We start from the raw sequence: 15852 nt of genomic DNA on the forward strand, positions 1-15852 counted from the left end.
AAATGTTTGTCACAACTAGGGCAGGTGGGGTGGAGCCACTGGCATCTAGTTTATAAAGTCAAGGGATGCTGTTAACATCCTTCAGTGCACAGGAGGGCCCCCAACCCCACAGCAAGGCGTTATCTGACCACGAGGTTAGTAGTCCCATAGTTGAGAAACTGCTGAAGACCGTGTGGGTGCATGGTGGATCTAGGAAAGGGCCCGAGCGCCAGTGCCAGGTCTGCCAGACAGCCAAGTAGGGGCTGAGTCCTGTAAGCTGAGCTCTCTTTGCAGGGAAGAAAAAATGCACTTTTAGATAAACTTTCAACTTTTCCTGGTTATAAGATTGACGTATTTGTTTCCTATGAATCATATTTAGAGGACTTGTAATATCCAAAAGTCCAGTGCTCTGCCTGTGTTCACCATGGCTGCACTCCATTTCTTGGTAGCACAGTGATGGTTTCTACCATATGACTACAGTAGACATTGTAAAGAAGAGCAGCATCACTTGTCTGACTTTAAAATTAAATGACTGTTTGCTTCTGTGGACTAAATCTTTCTTTCCTGAGCTGAATGTCAACAAAGGCCCTTGGTGGTGGCATCAGCTCTTGGGGCCATACCCTTCATTTGGGAGGAATGTCTTCCTGTGATTCATGAAGGCAAATCAAGTCAAGGAATAACTAAGAGGTGGAAATGCTGACCTGAGCAGTGCAATAAAAAATAGCCAGTATTTATGATCCTGTTATGATAAACCAATGCAGAAGACGCAAACTATGGAAAGAAATCAGAGTTCTGATCTATGTGGACCACACGTTAGACCTTAGATAAGTGGGTTAGCCCTCGGTGTACTTCTGTGATCTCAGATAATCATCATTCGTGTTTCTTAGAGAATGTTGGAGGGAATTCTAGAATTTGGAAGTGTAAAACCATCTTTTGTCCCAGACAACTGTAAATCAAAACTATCGTTCATTGTGTGTTATCTTCTATATAACATGTTGCCATCAGAGATGTGATTATAATATTCTCAGATTTAGTTTGGATGGAAGTGGTGCTTTGATGGAAGAAGCGAAGTATGGATGGTGATAACAATTTTATGCTGATTATGTGCTTCTAGCTCTTTGATGTTCAATTTAGTATCAGCCTTGTATGTATCACCTTCTAAGTTTTAAAAAATGGACTGACGATATTTATAAAGGAGTTTCAGAACCATTAAGGAGGCCAAAAATCAGAGCAGTTGTTAAGTTGAGCTTCCAGTGCTCAGATTTTATTATTTTCATAAAAAATCAGCACTAGAAAGAAAGAGCTTCCCTCCCTCCTGCTTCGCCCTGTGACACATTCACAAGCGCCTATTGTCCTTATAATTGAATTTACTGCTGGAAGTTTTTAATAATTCCACTGTCAATGGTAGTATCCTTCCATGTAGTGCTTTTACCATGAAAAATAATTGGTTTGGAAGCTAGGAAGGCCATTGTGCTTGAGATCCTGCTGTGATAGGTCTGGCTCCCTAATTTGATTTATTCCCATTGAGTAAAATCCTTTGAGATCGACAGCTCTCAGGCTCTGAAAGAGAATATTTTCCAGGATATACCATTTAGGCTAAGAAACATCAAGTGTTTGGCAATCAACAGTTTTATTATTGAATATTTATTTGCCTAACAGTGTGCTGGGTACCATGAAGAATGTGCCTGGACATCAATATATAATCTATTCTTTTTAAGAGAAAGTGTTCAACTTCATTAGAAAGATACATTTTAAACATGTGAACTTTTTTTTTGTCAGTTTCAGGGTTAAAGAAGAAATGTGAAAATAGATAGAATCAGGTTGCATTGCTAAAATCGGAAGTGGTGGACAATACAGAGCTTCCATATCATGTCTGAGTTGCACAACTGAGCCTTGACGTCTAACTAGTCTTCATATTTTAGCCCGAATTTTTCTTATGAATGGGATAGAGAAGACTTTTTTTTTTTTGGCCTGTGTCTTCAAATGATATTCGCTCTACTTCATTTGTATTCAATTTTGATATTCAATTTAACAGCCTTGTTTTTATCACCTTCTGTGTATTAAAAAATGGACTGATAATAAATATAAAGGAGTTTCAGAACCATTAAGGAGACTAAAAATTGGAGAGTTGGCCTTGTCAAAGGGAATGGATTGAAGTGTAACCAAGGAACACTTCCAATAATTATGATAAAATGAAGACTCCTTTTGGGCAGAAGGGTGGGGAGTGAGAAAGAACATGAAGTAGCAGGAATATGATTCTTTTATTTTTAGTAACTCTTCAGAATGTCAGCTTTTTAGGATTAGAAGATAATTCATTAAAACTTTTTTTTAAACACCTTTATTATGGTATGATACCTGTAAACTACACAGATTTCAGATGTACACTTTCATAAATTTTGATTCATGTAGACACCAGTGAAACCACTACCACGATCAAGATAGCTAACGTTTCCATCACTTCCCAAGAGGTACAAATTTCGAGCTCCCAGTTTATCCTTTCCCACCCCCTTTACCCCCTGGTAACTATAAATTTGTTCTCTATATCTGTGAGTCTGTTTCTGTTTTGTAGATAAGTTCATTTGTGTCCCTTTTTTTTAAGATTCTACTTATAAGTGATATGATATGATAATATGGTATTTTTCTTTCTCTTTCTGGCTTACTTCACTTAGAATGACAATCTCCAGGTCCATCCATGTTGCTGCAAATGGCATTATTAGATTATTTTTTATGGCTGAGTAGTATTTCAAACAATGCTATTTAGATTGTGATTTGCAGTGGAGAAATTTCTGAAGACACTGTCTTTAAACTTTATCAGTAAAAAAAAACTTACGTTTTATTGAGAGAAAGTCTAGTTTTACAGGAAAATTTAGGCAGTCTTTGTGCTGTGCTCCATATTTACAATACTTACGGGGATGTAATGTTTTACATGAGATCTTGGATTAATGGAATTTGCCAGTCTTCTTCAAGAACTATTATATTTAAATGTCACATCACTGTAGGTGAGGTTACTGCTTGAACTAAACCAAATTAAAAATTTAATTGATATCTAAATTACCTGGTTAGCTTCTTTATAAATGTGTTATTAGGTAAACCATAGCACTTGTTAAAATAAATAAAAAACAACCAACTGACCTCTGGCTTCCATAGGATGTAACTGTTACAAGCAGTAAAGTTATGTATGCTTTCTACTTTTTCGTACTGTGTAAACGGAGCACACCTTATGTACATCATAGAATTTTGTATATAATTACCAGAAATCCAATTTAAATTCTAAAACGGTAACATTTACAGATGACCTTAAAAGTACTTAGTTCTGAAAAAGAATTGTTAAACTGATTACTGATCATGTGTCTTTTGAAATGCTACAGAATGTTATTTTTAAAACAATAGCATTCACAGCCGTTCTCTCAAATTCGCTGAGAATGGAATTGCCCAGTGAAGGAAATTACATGATTGACGAGCGGTTGAAACATTAGTAAATCTGCAGAAAGCAGTTGCAGAGAAGGAAGTGTGAGTGCTGTTTGGTTTAGAATATATAATGCTTCTCAACAGAAGAATCGAACATTAGATGAAAACATTTTTATAGCCAGTAAACCTTGCTTACAAAGCATCCCTGTTTAAAAAAAAATTGTGTATTATTACGAATACACCATCTATGCATTCATATTCGGTAAGGATTCAGAAGCACCCCAGTACTGTAGAATACTTAATGAAATCACTCGCTGGTTAATGCCAGTGTGAGTGAGCAAATACAGTAGAGTAAGAACACTGCTTAAAAAATAAGCTTTACAGCCAGAATTGGTTGCAAGAAGTAGCAATTTGTTTCATTCTCAGTACTTCTGCAGTTTCTGTTTTCGTGGGAAGTTGAAGCGGAGATGCTGAAATACTGAGAGAACCACTGTTCCTCGGGCATTTCCTAGCAGATTAGAAGAAACCCAGGAGGTATAAAGCGGAGTCCAGCTTCTGAATGAAGCTGCACCTCAAATTTACTGTCCAACAAAGTTGTTGAGTTTTTACATTTTTTTATCATAGCATAAACCAGTTGAGTTAGAAAAAGTTTCGAGATTTAACCTGATTGATTTTGATTCATAAGATGAACCAGTGCATGATTGACTTCTGCATAAATAAAGAGGTACAATTTAAACTACACTTATTTTTTTTCTTATTGTGATAATTCCTTGCATAGATGGCAAATAAAAGACTTGGGGAGAATCTGCCTGTCTGTTTCTGGTAGTAACTACATTGTGCTTATACTGTGGTAAGGGAAGATATTGAGGACAGAGTATTTAATACAAAATAGTTATATCATCTGCCCTCATGGTGTTTGCTCTTAAGGGGAGGCAGGTTTGCTGCTGAGGTAAAGGCAAAGTGGGGAAAAAAGCAGGATGCTGGGAGAGAGAATATTGGACAAAGGCTGTTGTTGTATGAGGCCCACTTAAGGAACAGACATATAGGTGCGTCTGCAGAATGAGCAGTAGTTATCAAGGGTAAGAGTGGGAGATAGAGACTTCTGGGGGAGAGCATGTGCAAAGACCCTGGGGCAAGAAAATGCATGGACCTTTCTGTGAATTGAAAGAAGGCCAGTGAGAAGCAGAATGGGAACCAGTGGACACCCTCCAGGTCTGTGGAGAGATGTGGAGGGGGCCAGGTCGTGTGAGAACTTGATTTCTTCTGGGAACTGGTAATTTATTCTTCCTGTAATAATTCCATGAATGGTCACTGGATCTGATGACTGATGGAAAGACGTGTTGATTATTATTGTCATTGTTGTTTGGTACATCTTTTTCTCTTTTGTTTTTCCGGACTTGTAGCTGTAGGAAGATACACATGTGGGACTTAACTCATGCAGAGATAGTGTGAACTACATAGTACCCCGCCCCGTGGGTGAAGTATAATACCTATGGCACAGAATTGAGCTGCTTCAGTTACTTGAGGGAGGAGACATCTGTGCTAAAGAAATGTGAAGATTCCATACCGGCGTGGAGCTTGGGCTGTGTCTGAGCAGACAGTCCTAAGGGAGATGCTCTTGCAGGGGTCCAGAGTGTGGGTCTGGGGTCAGGCTGGATTCCAACACCGATTAGCTTTGTAACCTTGGAGACACTCAAGTCTTAACTGTGAAACGGAGACCATCACTGAGTCTGCTTCATTAAGTGTTTCAAATAAACAAGGCAGTGCTTGTAAAGCATTTAACCCAGGGGACAGCGTATGCAACTAAGCTTGCTGGAGTATCAGCCATTGTTACTGTTGCTGCTCTGCTGTTTTTCTTTTATTGTTATTTGATTAAGTTGGCAGCAAGAAGGGGGGACAGGCACAGAGTAATTAATGCTTTGATGCTAAGAACAGGCATCCATGCTAAATAGATCAAGAAACTGGGTACAGAATTCCTGTAGAGGCCTTCTAGTAGGGAAGATGAGAAAAATATAGGACACATTTTGATATTTTATTTTTTATATTGAAACCTTACACTTGGCGACTCTGGGTTTATTCTCTCAACAAACACTTCAGGTTTTCACTATCACACAAGTGTCAGTCCCCTCACTCCACTTCTGTCAACTGTGTATTTAACTACCTGTAGGGTTGTGGGGATTACTTTGTGGGCACCTGCGTTGACGTCATCGTGTTACTGAGTCCAAGATAGTACTGCTCACTGCACGACAGGCCAGTAAATTGAGGAACAAGTTGTTGGGGCAAGGAATAGTGACTTTATTCAGAAAGCCAGCAAATCAAGAAGATGGTGGACTAGTGTCTCAAAGAATCACCTTGCCTGGAATGGGATGCTAGTGTCTTTTATAGAGCAAAGAGTAGGAGGTGAGGAGGTAAAGTGAAAAAGGTGTTAAGTTGTTACAAATATTTCCTGGTTCTGGCCAGACTCCAGAGGGGATGTGTTAATTTTTTCTTTCCTGCAGTCATTTACAGGTGTCCCTGGTCAAGATGTGTCCTGTGAACTGAAGTAAAGATATTTTGGCTTAACACTCAGGCTTGGGAGACAGGGTTCCTGGAGATGGGCCATTATATATACTTCAAGCTATAGGCAACCCAACCCCCCTTTAGTGATTAACTTGTAGCAAAAGCCACAGAATGCAAAGGTTAAAGTAAAAGAAACAGATCCAGTACAGAGTCAGATTTCTTCTTCCCTGTTACAATTGTAGGGAAGTATTCAATAAAACCAACCATGCCGCCTGTTTATGTCATTATTGTATAGTATCCAGGCTCGTTCTAGAAAACATTTAAGAAGGCTTTTATGGATAAATTAGTAACAAGGAAGATCTAATTAAAATTGAAGGGAGACAAATGAACTTATTTGCAAAACAGAGACAGATACACAGACATAGAAAAGAAACCTATGGTTACCAGGGAGCAAAGGGTGGATGGGGAGAGATAAATTGGGAGTTCGGGATTTGTAGATACACACTACTACATATACAATAGATGAACAACAAGGTCCTTCTGTGTAGCACAGGGAACTGTATTCAATACCTTGTAATGGCCTAAAATGAAAAGGAACATGAAAAGAGAAAAAAAAAACTCGAGGGAAACAAGAGTGGGCAACAAGGAGGAGCACATCTTGTATAACGCTGCTTTAGACAAGGGTGCGTAGCTGGGTTTGAGCCACAGTGTCTGTAATTTCGTTGTCACGTTGCTTTGAGGCTGTAAGTCCAGCCACCCAGAGCAAGCCACAGGGAGTCCCAGACTTGGTGTGGGCCCCAAGCAAACACGTGCTCCTCAGGAGTCCACATGTGTCCCATCAGAAAGTTCTGTGCCCTCCGGCCTTGTGCTGGCCGCGAGTAGAAGGGCCTTGGCAGCCTTCTGTGGAGCCCACGCGGAAGGTTTATGTGGAAACTGTAACCCGTTACAGTGTGTCTTCTTCCTTTTCCTAGGCACTTATGTACTGTGTCAAAGCACGTAAGAGAGCTGACTGGTGTCATTTCCCTTGGATGGAGATGATGTTCTTTCTCGAACAGCATAGGTAGTCAGTGATTAAATACGCACATTTGTGGCTTAGCTCAGATTTATTGAATATGACACTAAGTGTGTTAACCTATACTTACATGTATATTAGTTCTTATGCTTATTGACCCTAAAGATACTCTTATGAGTCAAGAGCTTTTATTATATGTTATTCTGGGTCCAGATGACAAGATTTGCATTGCTCATTAGAACATAAATATAAAGTCACTGGCAAAGGGTAATCGGATCATAGGATTCTTCTGTGCACCATCCTCCCCGGCAACTCCACGCACCAGGAAGAGTCCCTTTTCTGTGGCCGGCAAGGGCATGCTGCCCTGACTGCTGTCCCCCACGTACACCTGCATCTCCGTCTCCCTCTCAGATCAAGTATTTTCCTGCCCCTGTGCCTTTGCATCTGCTGCACGTGCCTTCACAAACATCTTGACGGAACGTCACACCTTGATATGGCTGGCTTGTCCTTATCTTGGGCTCTTCAGAAATCTCCTCCACAGGGGAGCTCATTTCTATATCTGTTTTCTTATAGACAATTTAAATTAATCATACGAGAGTAGAGAACATTGAAATACAAACACATATGTTTTTAATGTTTAGAGTGAACTTTAGAATTTAGGAATCCAACCCTGCTGTTGGTAGGGCTTAGACATCATGGGGGTGATGTTTAAGTACAGATATCTAAAAAAGGATGTGGACATTTTAAAACGCACATTCTCAAGTCAACTAACTGGACGTGGCTTTATCACTGTAATTTCAACTGTATAAACGGATTGTTTGGGAATTTGATAAATTTGAGAATAAACCATCTTACATAATATTAAAGGGGTTCCCATAATCGTGTTTCCACTTTGGTTTGACTCTAAAGTGCTGAGATTTTGGTTTTGTTTCTTGTGCAAGTAACTCATAAGAGATCAAATTTATTCCAGTCTGAGTGTACATTTTAGATGTTTTATACATAGCTCAGTTTCAGCTGCATTGTCAGTAAATCTGGGACCATATTTGACTCACACAGTACTTCACCCTGTGGATCCAGTCCCTGACGCCCTCGTATCCTCTGCCCTAACTGTGCTTCGTGGTTTTTACTTCCATTTCATCCTCATCTCTTCCCTTTTCCTTCACAGTAGTCTATTCGTCAAATCTGTGTCCAGCCCCTTTCCTCTCTGCACCTCAGGTTGCTCCTAAACTATCATCCTGAGCTGAGTTTGGTGGATATAGAGAAACACAGCCTTTGCCGAAAGCCTTCAACAACTTGGTGCTGAGAAAACTAAAGACCAGACCCTTCAGGATGACACTCAAGTCCCAGCGGCACGTCCAGCCTCCTCTCCAAGAACATCCTTGCTCCCTCTGCCCTCCCGCCACACCTGACCAACTGCGCTTGTCATCATTCCTTGCATGTTTAATCTTCCAGAACCTTCCTCAGCCCCTTCTTAGTTGAGACAGCGGGAGCTTCTTTGGCTTTTGTATTTTTGTTAGTCTTTTTGCATCTGTAGCTCATAATGTTATAACCCCCCAGGGGACAGGCCCACATTTTATTCTTCTCGTCTCTCCTGGTTCACAGGGTGACACATAGCTTTGGCCGGGTAGATATCGGTGAGTTGAAGAGTTTGTGTGCTGCCAAACCACATGCAATTTTCCCATGAATACTACTTACACGCAGTGTTTTCTAAAGACATTTGCTTGCAACCAAACACTACAAACTAGTCGCCTAGATAAAGCAGTGGAAAGTCAAGTTCGATCCTCCATCAGTATCTTTTCTTCTCTTTTGGGAGTTGCTGGCTTAGGGCAGTGGCTGTCAGACTTTGGCGCATGTCCCTGTCATCTGGGGGCTCGTTATAACTCAGATTGCTGAGTCCCAGACCCACAGTTTCTGATTCATTAGATCTGGGCTGAGGCCCAAGAATGTGCACGTCCTCCAGGCTGCCAGCTGATGTAAATGCTGCTGTCCCAGAACCTCCCTGAGAGGACCTCAGGGTCGGGGTGACCAGGAACCGCTGTCACTCTGTCCTGAAGTTACTGAGTCAGAGAATGCTCACTCTGTGGATAATCTTAACAGCAGAGTGTCCAGTCATGTATATCGCATGCATATTTCAACATACCCCCTGCTTTAGATTTTCTTTGTTTCTCCTCCTGATAAGAAGCTGCTCCCCCACCTCCTCTCCTCTGGCCTTTACTTAATTGGCAGGAAAATGCTTTCCCTCGTTGGATGCATACATTGAACTTTGTTCTGTTTGTTTCCCCACGCGTGGTTGCCCAGGAGAATTCCTTGGTCGAGCACAGGTCTTCTCAGAGCTCCATGGGTGGTGGCTCATTTAATCCTCACGATAAACCAAGGGATTGTCTCCATTTTTCAGATGAGGGCAGGTCAGGCAATTGGTCCAAGCCCGTGTACACAGTGAAGGTAGGTGAACTGGGGGTTGAACCCAGGATGTCTCGCTCCTGAGCCCGGGCATCTCAGCCCTCTCCTCTGGCCTCTTTCCAGGTAAAACACGATGCCGTTGTCCTTGTCTCAGCCTGGGGCTTGATGCCTTCTCCTCAGATCCTTTTGGCATCTCCAGTTAATCCCTCATTTAAGGCTGCCTTCTGGGCATCATAGGATTTTTATGCTCGAATGGGGAAACCCAAGTAATCATCACTCTTTAAGGAACTGTGTCTTAATCAGATTTATTTGGTTTGTGAGTGCAGCTGCACATTACAATTACAGTGCATTTTTATCACTTGGTTTATGAAAAATGACAGCACACGGCAAACGGCCCAGTGCAGAGGGAATAGTGGGTCTTCTTATCGTGTGATCTTGCACTTTTGAATTTATTGTGTTTTACATGCATCATTGTATTTGGTCTTAAACATTAAACAAAACAAAACAAAACAAAACTGTGAAACGTTATCCTGATTTGACAAAGAAGGAACTGAGTCTCTGGGAAGTTGAAGACATTCTTCAAGGGATCCAGGCCGGAGATGGTGATAACCAGCATGTACATGATATTTCAAGCCACTAGACTGGATGAGATTCCCCCAGGAAGTGGGTGTAAATGGAGAAGAGGACGTAGGACCGGCGAGCCTGGGGGCAGGTGCTATTGGAAGGTCGGGGAGAGGAGGGAACAGCAGAAGGGTGACAGGGAGTGGCCAGTGAGGTGGGAGGAAAGCCAGTGGAGTCTGATGTCCCTGAGCAAGATCAGTCAAGACCTCAGTTGTGATGAAACCTGAAGACACTGTTGGCAGATGAAAGAAAGCAGGCCTGAGCACTGACTGTGAGCTTAGCAAAGGGATGGTCACCGGGGCCCCTGGCCAAAGTGGTTTTGGTGGAGTGATGGGAGCAAAGCTGAATGCGGTGTTTCCCATAGAACGGGAGACGGAGCGGAGGTGCGGGCGCAGGTGGATGCTCCTCAGAGCTTGTTTTCTCTGTTTCCAATTTGGAGATGCCTTGAATCGGGTTCCCAGATTGGAGTGTGATTTGATTATCTGGGGGAGATTCAAAAAGAACACAAAAGACATTGAAAGATAGATATAGAGAAACAGACAAGAAACAGAGAAAGAAAAGAAGAAAGTAACAGAAAGAGTGACTCTCAGAAAGACCACAGGAGCAGGGTGGGATTTTCAGCTGTGAAAGTGCACAAGGGCAGACACATTATCAAATCAGTTTCCTCTTGTTCATCTCCAGCCCCCTGTTTCTTCCTGATGAATAGCAGTTGGGGCTTCTGTGAACAGGTAATTCAGATACAGGTTTGTAGCCTTCCATTACTTTTGTCACCTGCTTCAGCTTCCGATGTATACCATAAGCCATTTCCAAAGGGTCAGTGGAATTCCAAGAAATAGGAAAGACTGTTGGCAAACCCCATTTAAATAAAAGTTTTGAGGTTTAAAAATTTAAGTGTCGTATCTTCTCACTAGATATGTATGTTTAACTTGGAACTATCTGGGTCACCTTGGTGGTGCGTGGAGCATCTAATGTTAGTTTCTCTGACTCGTGAAATTGCCATGGTCTCTGTTCAGAAAAGGGGGCCATCAGCGGTTTCCTTGGTGTGATGCGCTACACACGGAGGTGCCCCGCGTTTACTCAAGCGGGTTTCCTAACAGTATCTCCCTCAGTTTTCTATCGATTCTTCTTATTATCTGTTTAGCCATTAGACCATCGCTACTGTCGAGGGAAGAAAATAATTGTTTAGAGTTGTACGGATCAACTTTTATCTGTCATTATTGAACAGGGACACCAATATTATTTTTTTTCTAATTTGAAGAAATGTCCTTTTCTCTTTAACTGCTTTTAGGCTTTTAAATACCACCTTTGATTATAACGAATGGCTTTGCAGGGAGCATTTTGAGGTCAGTTGCTGGGCAACGTTCTTGGGGCTGGGCACAGGACCGTTGCCCACGGTGGGCACTGAAAAATGTGAAGTGAATAACTGAAAGCTAATGAAGGAAAAAGGCAGAGGAAAGGAAGAACAGGCAATGAATAACACTGGACACAGTGAGGGAGGGAGCAAGGCAAAGATCTGTAAGCTAATTCTCATTGTGGGGAGGGGGAAAAGATGGAGATGGAGAGGGAAAAGTTTGTGGCTGACTTGAGGTAGAAGGAGAAAATGTACCATGACTGACTAGAAAATCATACTCAGAAGCTTTTACTTAACCTTTTCTGGAAAGCAAACCCTGCATTCAACTGCCCTCCGACCTAACCAATGCATCTACCACTGACTAAAAGTATAAATAGCTTGTTCTGGCTAGGTTTTTGGATATTGAGACTTCGACTTTTTCTTTTTTTTTTTTTTTTGAGATTACTTTTACCATCAGCACCGTCTGAAACATATTGTGTTTACCAAAATCACAAATGGAATTGTTCATTGCCAAAATGGAGAGCTGGCAGCAACAGAGAGGCCAAGCAAACTCCCAGAAATATACACGCTCTGGCAGGTTGATTCAGAACTGCAGGAGGAATTCAGTCATGTGAGGATGTCCTGGTTAGACTCTGTTGAATGACTTTAACAGTAGGATCACCCAACAGGCTCTGTGTTGATGAACAAGGCAGCAGAGAGCCAGCTGCTCCTGTTGACTGTGGACGGTTGGGACCAGCTACCATCAGGCTCCAGAGCAGACTCAGGAAATTCCCTTGAGGAAGAACTAGAGCTGAGAAAACAGAGGGCCAGATCTTTCAAATATGCAGAGTAAAGACTCTTCTTCTCCAGAAAGGTAGAGTTTAGGCCAAGATCTTTTTGATGACATTTAAGTGTCATTCTAATAAAAGGAATCAACTCCATGATGAGCCATGTGTACAGATAATCTGTTACAGTTTATCCTTGAAGATTTCATTTTCATTGGGAACTATGTCAGTGAGGATTCTGTTTATACACATCTATCTATAGAAACATACATATTTACACATCTCTAGAGAGCTCTGTCTGTCTGTCTGTCTATCTCTAGAGATACATGTCTATCTGTCTCTCTGGAGAGATTTCATGTAAGGCATTGGCTCATGTGAGCAAGTTGGCAGCTTGAAAATTTAGGTGAGAATTGATGTCGCTGTCTTAGACCACTTGGTCTGCTCTGACAGATCACCACCGACTGGGTAAACAAATTGATTTCTCTCAGTTTTGGAGGCTGGAAGTCCAAGCTGAGAGTGCCAGCCAGGTCAGGCTGGACCCTCTTCCCCATCTGTCTTCAGACTGTTTGCTTCACGTAAACAAGGAAGCTTGAGGTATTTATTTAGTTTATAAATAAGCAGTATCTTTCAACTGTATTTAAGGAAATCTATCTCAGATAGTACAAAGGATTATACCTTTCAAAGAGAAACTTTCATTCTTCTGAAATACGAGGCAAATGTATGTGAGTGAAATACTGTAATCTTAGATTTGTACCCATGTGCTGTTCTTTATCAGTGCTCAGTAGCGGAACAGATTTGAACAAAAGAACTACCATTATTTTTAGAAAAAAATTATGTTTTTACATTAATAATGTTGGCCTCCTTTCTCATTCCCCAGCCCCGTTTCTTCTGTCAATTTAATTACTTAAAATGTACAGCAGGATAGCACCAGTATTCATAAAGGACGTAGAGTTGGATATTTGGTAGAAATAATGCAGGTGAAACTGTGCTTTCTGCATGAATGAGAAGCTGATTGTCAGTAGCTGTCTTACTGCCAATCTACTACCTTAGAATTTCATATCTAGGAAATATGTTTGTCTTTACAAAACAAAATATGTTCATCATTTTTAATTTGACATAAAATTGAAGCCTACATTTTCCACTTTATGTTTCTCATTTCCTTGGAGTTTTCGGCAAAGTGAAGTGAAACCTCCTCCATGTTAATGATCTCTTATTTTTGAATGTAGAATATGAGTGAAAATTCTTAGCTAATCTTTGTACCTGTATCCTCCCCCTGAGCAGCTCGGTGTATTTTATAGCTTATATCTTATCACCAGACTTCTGGAGAGAGAGAGAGATGTGACAGTCTAGTTTGGCTGTTCCAACCCCGCAGGGTCTTGGTTTTCTGCCTCGCCATCCTGGGTTGCTGGCCATGGATGGAAAGTGGTCCTGGGGTCATAGTTTATTTTCTTCTCTATTTCCTGATGCACCAGTCTGGACATATTATTGCCTCTTCCTTGAAGGACTTTACTAAAGGCTACAAGAAGCATCTGGCAACCCCCCGCCCCACTGCCCTACCTGACCAAGTCATCTGAACCGCCAGCCCGAGGTCTGAAGCACGCAGACAGGAGTTTGACAGCTGTCTTGCTACAAAGAGTGAGTGAGTACCTTCCTTTCTGGTCAAACACAAAGCATCCTCAATACATACACACCCCCCACAGATCACCCAGGTCTGTTTCTAGGCATCCCTGACGACTGGGAGCAGGTTTCTGATTAGTTGGGACTCCCTTTGCAAATCACAGCAAGCCGACTTAAATTGGCTTAATGGGGGAATTGATGGGGTTTATTGACTCTTACAAGTAAAAATGCTACGGTTTTGACTCATCCAGGCACTCTGCTGCTCATGACACGTCTCTCTCTGTCCACCACTTAATTCTGCTCTCTCCTTTATTGTCTCCAGCAGGCTCTTTACACGTAGTGTCAATATGCCAGTGGGGGATCCCAACTTCACGCTCTGGGAGTTGAGCACTCTAAGGAGAGTGTGCGCTTCTTCCTAGTGGTTGCTGAAGACTCTGTAAGAATCGAGCTGCTTGGTCCAGCTCAGGTCTCCTGGGAGCAATCCTGGCCATGAGGCTGAAATATTCTGACCAAGCAGACTTGGTTCAGGATTCAGTCACACGACACACCCACTGCATGTACCAGAGGTCCCTCACAGCGCCCGGAACCTTTACAGTAGAGACACAGATGTGGAAGCTGTTCGCAGTAGCAGCTTTGGGTGTAGAAGAGATGGCTGAGCAGAGAGCATGGAGCACGCAGGCAATAGGACTGAGGTGGTTCAGTGCTCAAGGATCAGGTGGGGAAGGATAAGCTCACAAAGAATAAGACAAGAAGACCAGAGAGGAAGGGGAGGGAAACCAGTAGGATGGGGTGGGGCGTGCTCTTGAAGCTGAGGGTTTCAAAAGGAGCATTTTAGGGGCATCTATTGCTGCCGGTGGGACATGGAGCGGGTTAACTTGTGCACAGTGGATTTACTGGCATGGTGCTGACCCGTGTCACCAGCAGAAGTCGTGCTGGTGGAATACGGGGGGGGGACCCAGGTAGAAGGGGGCCAAGCAGGAATTCACGCCCTCTGTCCTTATCAGGGTTTGTAATCACTGCTGCAGTTGCATTCATTCTAGGAAGGAACGAGGATGAGCTTAGCAAGTCCACAGAGAGTTTATGTCGGGTGAAGGCTGTCCTGTCTGTAGGAGGTCAGTTTGGCCATCGGTAAACAAAGTGGGAGGGAGATGGAGTCATCCTGTGACACATAAAACTCAGAGTCACACCCCACCAGTTACTTCCAAGTTCTTTTTTTTTCTAAACAAGATCATCACACAGTCTATACTGATGCTGTTAATTTGAATTTTATTTATTTTATAATTTATATTTATTTTATCACTTTAAAATGTCCATGTGTAATTGCTGTCAATTTAAGAACCTCGTTGCATATTGATTGGTATGTCTGTTCTTAGGTGACTTTTCAAAAATGTACTAGGAAACTGGATGCTCTTTTTTTTTTTTTTCTTGAAAGACATACCATTTCAGACCAGGTTAGGTTTTTTTCTCTCCTGCAGAACCTAACAGTGTTTGAACATAAGGAAGCAATTTGGTAAATAGTTTACTGTTCAAGTAGAAGGAACAGAAGGCAAAATTTTGCCTTGCACAGGGTGAAATCTGTGGAAGTTCTGTGTAGAAGCCAAGGAAAAGTTTTCATCACTATAATAATCTTGATTCTCATTGATATCTTAAAATACAGTAAACATAAGCACTGACTCACTTTTTTTTTGCCATGTTTTTGTTTTTGTTTACTTTTCATTCAGCAGGGTGGCCTGGAGTAAGTCAGAAATAATTACAGCAGTTTTTTTTTTTAATTGTTGTTGGCCTTAACTCATTTTTTTTAAAAAAAATATTTTTTATTGAAGTGTAGATGATTTTCAGTGTTAGTTTCAGGTGCATAGCAAAGTGATTCAGTCAGACAAATATGTACTTTGGTTTTTAGATTCTTTTCCATTATATGTTATTACAAGAAATTGAATATAGTTCCCTGTGCTATACAGTAGGTCCTTGTTGTTTATCTGTTTTGTATATAGTAATGTGTATCTGTTAGCATTGATTCACTTTTTCTTTTTTAACAGAATTCTAAACAATGGCCAGCTTTTTGCATAATCACTACTGTGGTGGAAAGATTTTTTTAATCTACTATTTGACAGTGTAACCCGCAAGTAATTCATTAAGGGGCGTGTCTGTGTATACATTGCCACATACATATACACTATTCATTAAAATTTGCAGAATCTATT

The 15852-nt window shown here is 41.5% G+C and overlaps 1 protein-coding gene across 2 annotated transcripts in view; it reads left to right on the top strand.

Moving 5' to 3' along the window:
- CTNND2 (catenin delta 2) overlaps positions 1–15852 on the top strand; it is an 875933-nt gene that overhangs the window by 32669 nt on the left and 827412 nt on the right. The gene's annotated exons all lie outside the window — the stretch shown is intronic.

Source organism: Vicugna pacos, chromosome 3 (assembly GCF_048564905.1).
Source record: "Vicugna pacos chromosome 3, VicPac4, whole genome shotgun sequence".
Classification (NCBI taxonomy): domain Eukaryota; kingdom Metazoa; phylum Chordata; class Mammalia; order Artiodactyla; family Camelidae; genus Vicugna; species Vicugna pacos.